The following is a 9087-nucleotide window of genomic DNA, read 5'->3' on the forward strand; positions in this document are numbered from 1 at the left end:
AAATGAATGAATAAACTCTCTCTAAATATCAGCCATATATAAAAATGTATGGTTATTAAGATCCACCACCAGACCCACTGCTACTGTGTTTACTGGAGTAATAGGGCTCCCGTGCCTTTAACAGTTGTTTGGATAAATGGATTTTACTATCATTTCACAGTGCTGCATGAGCAAGGAGGACTGCACTTGCCAAAAATTCCTTCTAAAATGCAATGCGTGAAGGTACAGGAGCCCTGTGCTCCTTTTGCATCTCATCAGCCTAGCGGCATTCCACATCACGAAGGCGATCCAGGCAAAGCAGTCCGCCTTGCCTAGGCAAGACGGAGGGAATCGGACTAAACAGTTGACTCAGCTTTTTCATGCATTAGCAGCAAGCTCACCAATTACATGTCCAAGTCTGGTTCTTGGAAGTTCTGATGCTCTTAGTTTTGCACCATTCAGTCCCTTTTCAAAATCCTGAGCTCTCTCTCTAGCTCTTCTCAATCTAATCACCCCCCTTGTGCAGTTTATTGATGCATCATTCATGTTACTAAGCATGTGGTTATGTTGCCTAAGGCTTCTCTGTGCCATTTGCATGTGGGTTTTCCCCAAGTATGTTCTCTTGCACACTGACTCTTGCTATCAGGAATGGGCTGCTTTGCTGTGAGACAGAAGCTGACACACACACAGTAGCGGGCCTTAGGGCATAGTGCTGTGAAAAGGATCCAAAATAGCTAGTGGGGGATGAAAACCTTTGTGAAGATGGAAGAAGTCCAAAGAGATTAACGCTGAAAAGATGGTGAATCCCAGCTTTTGCCCTGAGGCCAACATAGTGTGATTTCTGAACAAGACAGCTTTATGTAAGTAAGGTTTCAGTTTTTTACCCTGGTCAGGGATCTGGCACGTGTACATTTTTGTCAGTGTAGACAATACTGAGTTAGATGAAACAATGGTCTGATTCAGTGAAAGGCACTAAGGAGGCTTCCTAGTGTGGTGCCCCATTGCTGGTGTTGAACTGAGATTCAAATGCCACTCTCATCAGCTTCTGTACATGAAACAGCAGGTGCTACAGTGGTACCTCGGGTTAAGAACTTTATTCGTTCTGGATGTCTGTTCTTAACCTGAAACTGTTCTTAACCTGAGGTACCACTTTAGCTAATAGGGTCTCCTGCTGCCGCCGCCACGCAATTTCTGTTCTCATCCTGAAGCAAAGTTCTTAACCCGAGGTACTATTTCTGGGTTAGCAGAGTCTGTAACCTGAAGCGTATGTAACCTGAGGTACCACTGTACCTTGTTCTTGCCTCAGGCAGCAAAATGCCTTGGGTTAGGTCAGCTTGCCAGGAATGCTCCCTGTTATCTGGTACCTGTTCCTGGTACAACAGTGAGACTATTTTGTCTAACTTTACATTTGGGGAGATGTTGGAGATACTTCTTAGATGTTGTTAGTTTGTACCCATAGGCACTAGAGTGATCTTGCCTCCCTCTCCCTGTTCTCTGCAAATCAAATGGGAAGCAGGGGAGCTGATCTCTAGTGAAGGTTGGGGGGGGACCTTTGGCTCTCCAATTGTTGCTGATCTAGGACTTCCATCTGCCCTAGCAAGCATGGCTAATGGCCAGGGATGGTGGGAAATGTATTTCAGAAACAATTGGAGGGCCAAAGGTTCCCCACACCAGTTCTCGTGCATGTACATGGGCATAAACAGGAAAATGCTTCCATTTCCTCTCTCCCCCAATAACCAAAGCTCAAATATGTTTCTGAATGTGTCTAAGTATTATTATAGTGGCCATTTTGCAGCGATTACAGTGTAATCAACGCAACCATTGTAAGAGCAAACTATTAAACATTCCTAAGGGGGTGATCAGTATACTAACATGCTCTGCTTCAGAATTTATTGCAGGACAAAAATAGCAGCTATTGTGGAATAAACAAATACAAGATTTAACAGCTAGCATAGAGTCTGCAGCAATACATAATGAATGGAGTGCAGGGAATTGTTAGGCTGATACGGTCATATAAGTAGCTGTAATCAGTGCTTTTTTTCAGCTGGAACTTGCTGGCACCTCTCAGGTGGGCTCCATTGCTGTTATAAGAGTACAAGGGACATGTTAATGGTGAGTTCCGGTACCTGTTTTTCTAGAAAAATAGCATGGGGTGTAATAAATGTGCAAGTATCTAGAACAGGAATGAGTAACCTGTGGCCCCGAGGATGTTGTTGGAGTATACTGACTTTGTTTGTGACACTGATCCCAGCCGGTCTACGAGCCACACCTGCAAAGGAAGAATTAGGAGCTCACTTTAAACTCCCCAACTGTTCCTTTGTAGCCACATCCTTATGACAACATCACACACGACATCAGGTATGGAGCAGGTGATTGTGGTTTGGGGAAAACAGCTTTGTGGACCAAATTGGGACTTGTGCTGGGCCAACTTAGAACCATAGACTAGAGATTCCCTACTACTGGACTATAAGGTTCATCATCTTCAACAGGTTATCATTCTCTTGTTTAAAACATAAGGAAACCCACGCTGGACCTGATCCAAGCTTCACCTAGGTCACAGTCACACCATACATATGAAGTACTATGATACCACTTTAAACAGTCACAGCTTCCCCCAAAGAACCTTGGGAGCTGTAGTTTATTAAGGATGCTGAGAGCAGTTAGGAGACATTTATTCCACTCACAGAGCAACAATTCCCAGAGTTCCCTGGTAAGAAGGATTGACTGTTAGAAACAGAATCCAGTGACCCTTTACTGTGCTGAAATTGCACAATAACTTTGGACCTCATAGCTGAAGGGCACTTTTAGATGTCAAATGTGGTGAGCCACGTCAAAATGTGGCAAGCCATTTTGACATTTCCCCAGAGTGGTTTGAGAGGGCAGTAAGGTGTACTGCAGTGAAATAGTACAATTATCTGTACATGCCAGGCAAGAGAGGGGTGAGAAGGAAGGAATTATCTATTTTTTGTGATGAAAGAGACAACAAAATTATTAAATACAGAGTCCCAAAACAAATTGAGCTGCCTTGCAGGAGTCACTTTGGGACACCAAGTTTGCCTTGTCTCAAATGTGCCTTGCTTCAGGCTTTCCCAGAAGCTGAAAGCAACTTATCCTGGATTGAACTCCAGGGCTTATATTTAATTCCTCTGAGGTCTGGCACAGTAATGCAATCTCCTGTCTCAATCCTGCAGGAGCGAGCAACACACCTCCTCCCCTTTGCATACACAAGAAAGGAAGGGGGGCTCATCATTTGATTTCACATGCTGGGCTGCATGGATTGTGAAAGCAGGAGGCCCAGGGTGCCTAGACACACAGGCATATCAACAGCACGTACTACTGCCTCAGTATAATGCAAAAAAGCAGGCTGTGCTTCTTGATCTTTTTATGGAGAGAGAACAGCTTCTCCCAGGGCTGGGTCAAGACATTCCACTGCCTGAGGCAAAGGGTGAGATGGCAGCCTCATCCATTCCATTTACAGAAGCTGACCAGACTGGGAGTTGAATCTCATGTCAGCACTGGTCCTCCACGGCATCTAAGGGCATCAGGCTTGCCTAAAGGGTGCACAGATAGACCAGTCCTCCAGCACCTCACTGCACACCAGCTTTTGCCATCTGAAATGGCAGCCTCACTCTACCTAATGGTAGCGCCGGCCCCAACATCTCCTATCTTCTGCCTTTTTGCTGTTTTGCTTAACGTCCTATCTGATGAAGACTTGTGATGAACCCCAAGGCCTGCTAGTTATTTTGTTAACAGCTTCCAAAGGCAGAGTCTGTCAGGATTGTATATTTTCAAGGGATCCATCTGAGGATTAATAGTTTGATGCAGCAAAAGCAACAGTCTTGTAGCATCTGAAAGACTAATGCATTTATTCTGACAGAAGCACTTGTGGACTAGATACAACACATTTGCTTAAGTCACAATAAACTGACTAGCTTTTCAGGTACAGCAAGATTGTTGCTGTTGTTTTTTGTGATGTTTTAGTTGGTTTCAAGTGACACTAGCAGGAAGCAAAGGTGGACATTGGGTGAATGCATAGTAATATTGTCATTTAAAAGCAACAACCAACATTTCAATGTTATGTGTATGCCAATAGGAGTATAAATGAAGAACAGCTTGCGGGATAGACGAATACGTGTCACCTGGAGGCTCTTTGCAAGAGGGGATCTAGGGGCTTGCCTAATAGAACAGCTTTGCAATAACCGCATGCCCAGTTTTGCAAGATCTCCTTTGCCTTAACAGCTATAGCTGTGCCTGATCCATAGTGGAACTCCGGTACACCCAAAACAAGAACTTTTAGTACCAGAGACAGAAAGAGATGGAAAAGTGCTCAGGGGCGTTTTGGTGTTTCTTACAAGCTTATTCTGCTGCTCAGCAGTCACTCTGACCATAAATCTCTGTTTCTAAACAGATGCAAAAAAAAATCTGCTTTTGGATCAGGGTTCAGATCCCACCTCTTGACAACTCATTGGCATGTCATTACACAATCTTAGTTCTGTGTCCTTAAAATGGGGGGGGGGGACGGACAATGACCCTATCTCTCAGAGTTGCTGCTAGGATGCAGACTTACTAGGAAGTAGATCCTACTTAAATCAATGAGGCTTACTTCTGAATAAGCATAGAAAAAGTCATCTTGAAATCTGAAAGACTGTAAAGCACTTTGTACATTAAAAGAAAACAAAAGTACCCTTGGCCTCATTGGTCTCCACACCCCACCCTTCTTTCCCAAAGTATTTTCTTGCCTCTTTTTAAAGCTTTTTCAAGCTCCTTCTTCTTATCTCCTCACATTTTTCTTCTTCAGGAAAATCTAGCCATTCTCATTTCATTTCTCACAGCACCCATCCCTCAGACTCATTATATTTCCCCATCCTAATTCCGTCCTGCTTTTATTTATTATTCACAGATATGACAAAAGCCAGGAGGAAGATTTACTGACCCTTAAGCGGTAGCCAGCAGAACAAACTGCAGCATTTTAAAAATGCCAGCTTTCCTTTATAAAACTCTCAGGGATTTAATCTCTCCCCTGAAACATTTGCCCTTTCCAAGGCAGCTTTCCAGGGATGGGGACTCAGGCTCATTTCTGAATTTAGTGGAACGCCATACAAATGCATGCATGAACCCCCAGAATCAAAAATGCACATCGGAACAAAAGCAGAGTTGAGGCGGCAAATGCCTTCTCAAAGGCTTTGCTGCTGTATGCGCCTTGTGGCTGTCAAGTGCCGTGATCAGCAATTAATTTAATTTGCTCTGTCCCCTTGCGGCTTGCTTCAGTGCTTCACCCTGTTTCATGTCCTGGTACCCAGATGTCTGGGATTTTCTTGTAATAAACAACCCACCACTGCCTGATGCAAAATAGCTTTGGCTTTGTTCTGTTCAGTTTTGCCTTCAACAGTCAAGAATCCAAGAAAGAAAGAAAGTTAATTCTAACTACTACGTTTGAGCACAGATGCTCGACATCCTGCCTGAGCATCACCCACACATGCTCCAAGTAAACATGCACACATTTCTCATCTCCATGCGAGCCCTCGGTGAGCTTTAGAGCTCACATCAAGAGTGACACCTATCTGTATGCATGCTCGTGAGCTCACATCTGATCAATAACTCACTCCACTCAAGGCTTTCATTTATCAGAACCCATTTGCAGGACTATCTGTGCCTCAGCCAGGGAATGGGAGAAAACAGCCATACCTCTGAACCCACACAGAGTGCTTTTTCCTTGCCACCAAGTAACCACAACAAAATCCTGTGCATCCTGAATTAGGCTTGAAGCTGTCCATGGTAGATGGTGTCATTTCTGTGCACACCAGAGTAACGTTGTTTCTCATTTTAAAAATATAGCACACACTCGTGGCTTGTCTTTGAGTGCATGTTCCTCCTTCCCTCGCTGCCTCTCTGTTTCCAGTGAGCACTGCAGCAAAATGTCCCAATTTCCCCTAGTTGCACCAAGTCCTTGCAATACAGCTCTCTTACCAGTAGACAGAAGATCCCTGGGTTGGAACAAGGGCCCTGTTTCAAAGTGTCTCCAGGTCTTGGAATGGCATGGCGGCGGCGGAGGCAGATCCTGCTCCGGGTTCCCCGACTACTCTGCCTTACCACCTCATGCTGTTGGCACACAGGACTGCTACTGACGCAGCAGCTGAGCTTGCACGAAGGAAAAGGAAAAATGATCTCACAGCAGTTCAGCCCTGCCCAGTGCTTTGCCTCTTCACTTAAAGGCACAGAGCTAGAGGCTTACTTGTCACCCCGCCACCTGGCAAAGCTGATCAGCCTTGGCTCAGAGTTGAAGGAGACAAAAATAGCCGCTCTGACAGTTACAGCATTTGGATGAATACATATAACTATGCATAAATATCAATACCTATGTATAAATATCTATACATATGGATGCATCTAATCAGGCAGGTGTTCAGTCCAGTTTGGGGCACCTCCAGAGTGCCACTGTTTTATGGGAGAGATTCACATGCATCCTGGGAAATTTAAGTGCACATAGTTAAAGCGGGTTAATGTGTTGTGCCGCTCCAGCGCGACTTAACACTGACTTTTTCCTGAGGTTAGGAACGTGACTAGGGAAAGGCATTGAAAAGGGTGGGATGAATGAATGACTAGCTGGAAGATGTATAAACACGCGGCAAGCAAATTAGGATGGATGCTCATTGTTATATAGCCTCCCAGCAAACAAATCAGAACAAATACTCAGTAAAGACCAAATGTCATCTAACCTCCATGCAAGCTTTGTGCAAGTGAATCAGGATGGAGGCTGAACAAGCAGGTCATCTGGTGGAGTTCTTAGTTCTTGTGAAGCATTCCACACACACACACACACATTTTATTGGTTTTTTTAACATATCATTTCCAACAGTCATATATCTTTTCATCTTATACAATATTTTAGACTTCCATCAACACCTCTGATGATTTTTTGTTCTTTATCACTTATTCTGTATTTCTTAATTTCACCATTACTCTTAATTATCATTAACATTCTCCTCATAGTCTTCCTTGCAATATTTCAAATAATCCTCCTTACAAAACTTATTGCAGTCCTACTAGTGTAATCTGTTCAGTACAATTACTTTCCAAATAGTTCGTATATTTACTTGTCTTCTAAGAATCTCTGATCCCGCAGGTTTCTAATCCTTCCAGTTAATTTATCAAGTTCTGCATAGTCCATCAATTTCATCCTCCATTCTTCTTTCGTCGGCAATTCTTCTTGCTTCCATTTTTGTGCCAATAATATTCTTGCTGCCGTCATTTCATATAAAAACAACTTACAATCCTGTCTGTTAATCTCATCACCTACAATGCCAAGTAAAAATGCTTCTGGTTTCTTAACAAATGTATATTTCAACATCTTTTTCATCTTGTGAAGCATTCCTGCCCATATTACCCTATTCTTGTTAGCTCTGCCACCACTTTAGAATTACCGAGGGGCAGTGAATTAGCAAATGCAGAGGGCATTTGAGAATACAGGGACTAAGCAATTTAGTTCTGCCCTGAGCGATAAGTCATTTTAGAGTTGCATATATTAAGATGCATAGATATTTGTAAATGCATTAAATAAACAATAAGCAACCAGTCTTTCCTTTCCAGTGCTTTCCTTCATGAATAACAGAGCCTTGAGTATCCCTGTTCACATGTTGAATTTCAGTATTGTTATATGCCACCCCAGCCTCTCAGTGGTGTTAGATTCCAGGGGTCCAGGCGTTTACCCAGGGTCTGTGTTTCCTTTCGAAACAAGGCACAGGAGGGACTTGGTGTCTTTATGATATATGGTTTATTTATACGTATATACAATCTGAGCACAGATGGAGGGAGAGCAGAGTATTTACATCCCAAGAGGGTCCTGTTTCTTCCATTGCTGCAGCTTCAGACTCTCTCTGTAGCATCAAGCAGACTTCTTGACCACTGACCATACTGGCTGGGGCAGATGGGAATTGGAGTCAACTGTTAGGGAGTGTAGGGAGAGGGAGGAGAGAAGGACAATGGTTCCCCCACCCCAGAAGCATAAATCCTTAGGCTGATGAAGTGTTGGCTTAGTGCTACATTGCATTCCACCCCCAAAATATTGGTGACCTACTGCAAATAACCCAACCATCTACCACTCTACCTTCTGCCTGCCTCATAAAGAAGGTAAGATGACGAATTACTTGCCCAAGCCTGACTCAGCTTTCTACAGTGTTGCCCAAGTCCAACACACACACACACACACACACACACACACACACACACACACACGTGAGGAGAGAGAACACTTTACACCACACTCACCTGTGGTAGTTGCAGTGGATTTCTAATAATAATAATAATAATAATAATAATAATAATAATAATAATAATAATTTATTATTTATACCCCGCCCATCTGGCTGGGCCTCCCCAGCCACTCTGGGCGGCTTCCATAAAAACCAAAAATACAGTAAAATATCACACGTTAAAAACTTCCCTGAACAGGGCTGCCTTAAGATGTCTTCTGAATGTCAGGTAGTTGTTTATCTCTTTGACATCTGCTGGAAGGGCGTTCCACAGGGCGGGCGCCACTACCGAGAAGGCCCTCTGCCTGGTTCCCTGTAGCTTTGCTTCTCGCAATGAGGGAACTGCCAGAAGGCCCTCGGCGCTGGACCTCAGCGTCCGGGCAGAATGATGGGGGTGGAGACGCTCCTTCAGGTATACTGGACCGAGGCCTTCCTGCCCTACCCACTGGCAAAGTATAGGTAGGCCTGTTGGACCATAGGACAAGTTCCAAGACGACATTAGGGTGATACCTTTATTAGGGTAACCAAAGGAGTTTTTCTATTATCTGTAAACAGAAAAAACCCAGCTGTTTTGTAAATTTGTCTACATCCTTAGGCAAACCACACAGGTTCCTTGCTATGTAGAAAACAGCAATAAAGAGAAACTTGATTACTGAATAGCTGGAGGGTTCTGAGCTGTTTGGCGGTGGTATCCTAAACTGGAGGAATAGGATTTTGCACCACCTGAAGATGGGGCTAGGTTCTCTGAGGCAACATATTGTTTCCAAAGATTGAGAGGCAAACATTGTTATGCTTCCTTTCCCCAGTAGACCAGGTGTGGGAAGCCTTGGGCCCCCCAGCTGTTGCTGAACTACAATGC

At 43.9% G+C, this 9087-nt stretch overlaps 1 protein-coding gene across 1 annotated transcript in view; it reads right to left on the reverse strand.

Annotated features, from left to right (window-relative positions):
- Nucleotides 1-6137, reverse strand: part of PLCD4 (phospholipase C delta 4) — a 33297-nt gene extending 27160 nt beyond the window's left edge. The window contains exon 1 of the mRNA XM_053402047.1: nucleotides 5947-6137. The gene's annotated coding sequence lies outside the window, so the exon portion shown is untranslated. The remainder of the gene's footprint in view (nucleotides 1-5946) is intronic.
- Nucleotides 6138-9087: the final 2950 nt, after the last annotated feature.

This window comes from Podarcis raffonei, chromosome 1 (assembly GCF_027172205.1).
Source record: "Podarcis raffonei isolate rPodRaf1 chromosome 1, rPodRaf1.pri, whole genome shotgun sequence".
In the NCBI taxonomy this organism is placed as follows: domain Eukaryota; kingdom Metazoa; phylum Chordata; class Lepidosauria; order Squamata; family Lacertidae; genus Podarcis; species Podarcis raffonei.